The sequence below is a fragment of the Orycteropus afer genome, unplaced genomic scaffold, assembly GCF_000298275.1.
Source record: "Orycteropus afer afer isolate SDZICR_OR568_19922 unplaced genomic scaffold, OryAfe1.0 scaffold00197, whole genome shotgun sequence".
Taxonomy (NCBI): domain Eukaryota; kingdom Metazoa; phylum Chordata; class Mammalia; order Tubulidentata; family Orycteropodidae; genus Orycteropus; species Orycteropus afer.
Window position 1 is genome coordinate 4,995,812 of NW_006921784.1, and position 2,678 is coordinate 4,998,489.

Here is a 2,678-nt window from a genome sequence, read left to right on the forward strand (position 1 = left end):
ACTTGACTGCTAACCAGAAGGCTGGTGATTCAAACCCACCAGCCACTCCTTGGAAGGAAGGTTGGGCAATCTACTTCCGTAGTGATACTGCCTGGGAAACCCAAGGAGGGGTCTCTATGAGTCGGGGCCGACTCCACGGCACACAACAACAACTTTTGTCATGTTGTCAGAAGGAACCATTCCCTGGAGAAGGATATCATGCTTGGTAAAGTGGAGAGTCAATGAAAAAGGGGAAGGCTCACAACGAGATGGATTGACACAGTGGCTGCAACGATGGGCTCAGGTTATAGCAAGGATTGTGAGGCTGGCACGGGACCAGGCAGTGTTTCGTTCTCCTATACATGAGGTCGCTATGAGTCAGAGCTGACCCGACGGCACCTAACAACAGCAACAACGATTATGGTTGTTTCATGGTCTTCTGGCGTGTATAGTTTCTCATGACAAGTTGGCTGTCCTTACTGTTATTCTCCTGTATATAATGTCTTTTTTCTCTGGCTTTTAAGACTTTTCTCTTTATCCTTGGTTTTCAACAGATAGAGCATGAGGCTCTTGGCTGTAATTTTCTTAGTATTCTTCCTATTTTGGGTTCGCTGAGATTCCTGAATGTTGGCTAGGATTTTTATTTTTGTTTTTATTGGTTGGTTTATTTTGTCTTTAAATCAAATGAGGGGAGGCGAGGGGAATTGGCCAGTATTTCTTCAAATATTTTTTCAGTTCCTGCTCTCTCTTCACTCCTTTTGGGACTCTAATTACACTTGATACTCTCCCACAAGTCATTAAAACCAAAACCAAACCCACTGCCATCGATTCTAGCTCATAACAACCCGTATTGGGTTTCCAAGGTGGTAAGTATTTACGGAAGTAGATTGCCCCCCTTCCTTCCACAGAGAAGCTAGTGAGTTTGAACCATCAACCTTCTGCTTAGCAGTCAGATGCCTTAGGCACTGTGCCACCAGAGTTCCTCCCACAAGTCATTAAAGCTCTGTTAATTTTTTCAAATATTTTTCCTGTCTGTGCTTCAGTTTGAATTATTTCATTGATCTGTCTTTGAGTTAAGTGATTCTTCTGTTATGTCTAATCCAATCTTCTGTTAATGCTATCTAATGACTTTTTTTAGGAGCTCTGGTAGTGTAGTGCCTAAGGCACTTGACTGCTAACCAGAAGGCTGGCGGTTCAAACCCATCAGCCACTCTGAAGGAAGTTGGGCAATCTACTTCCGTAGTGATACTGCCTTGGAAACCCAAAGAGGGGTTGCTATGAGTCGGGTCCAACTCGATGGCACATAACAACAACAACAATGACTTTTTTTATTTTAGGAATTATGATTTTCATTTCTAGGATTTCTATTTGATTCTTACTTATAATATCCACATCTGTCCTGAAATTCCCCATCTCACCACCTATTCTATCAAGTCCAGTAGATTCTTTAATAAATTTATTTTAGGTGTTTTAAACTCCTGGTCTGCTCATTCTAACTTCTGGATAGGCTATGGATCTGTTTCTATTGACTGTTTTTTCAATAGATTGGGTCACATTTTCCTATTTCTTCTCATGTCTACTAATTTTTTGTTGTATACTAGACAATGTAGATAATATATTGAAGAGATTCAAGATTCTGTTATCTTCCTTCCTCTGAAGAATACTGAGTTTTGTTTTGAGGAGCTCTGGTAGTGTGGTGGATAAGGCACTTAGCTGCTAATCAGAAGTCAGAGGTTCAAACCCACCAACCGCTCCATGGAAGGAAGATGGGACAGTAATCACCTTGCTCTTTTGGAGGCTTGGTTTGAGGCTTTAGCAGGGCAAGTCCATTTTGGTTTTTCTGTTAGTTCTAGGACACATCGCTTAACCTGGGCATAGTGTTTATTCCTAAGGCTGGGACTTTCTGAGTTTCAGTGGAAAGCCTTGAGTGTTACCAAGCCCCTCTTACTTGGTGGTACTTAAACTCAAAATTCTGTCTCCCCAGGGGTGAACAGCTTCTACATCTATGTCTGATTCTACCAACTTTCCAATTTTTACCACCCCTTCCCCAGCTCCTTGGAGTCTTGGCCAGTTCAGGGACCATCCAAGGATTATGCAGATTTTGTCCCTCCTTGGAGTTCCCTGCTTTCCAATATTTTCCCTTCAACTTCCTGCTTCCCTGGTACCCAAGACTCTGACCTTTGACTCCTCAGACCAATCAGACTTAATCTTTCTGCTTGAGGTCTCTTTGCTGGGCTAAGGGGACTGGCTGTGCCCTCCAGGGAAAAATAATAACAATTCAGATTTTACCTTCTTTGAAGGGTCAAATCTCCTCCAGTTTCTGGCTGCTCTTTATCATTTTCACACACCTTCACCTGCACACCTATCACCTTCACCTGCATACCTGTCCCCTTCACCTGCACACCTATCACCTTCACCTGCACACCTATCCCTTCACCTGCACACCTATCCCTTCACCTGCACACCCATCCCCTTCACCTACACACCTATTGCCTTCACCTGCACAGCTATCGCCTTCACCTGCACACCTATCCCTTCACCTGCACACCTGTCCCCTTCACCTGCACACCTATCCCCTTCACCTGCACACCCATCCCCTTCACCTGCACACCTGTCCCCTTCACCTGCACACCTATCGCCTTCACCTGCACACCTATCCCTTCACCTGCACACCTATCCCCTTCACCTGCACACCTATC

General features: G+C 44.2%; 1 protein-coding gene across 1 annotated transcript in view; it reads left to right on the plus strand.

Moving 5' to 3' along the window:
- EMID1 (EMI domain containing 1) overlaps nt 1–2,678 on the plus strand; it is a gene marked incomplete at its 5' end in the record, with an annotated part of 53,895 nt that overhangs the window by 39,036 nt on the left and 12,181 nt on the right. The gene's annotated exons all lie outside the window — the stretch shown is intronic.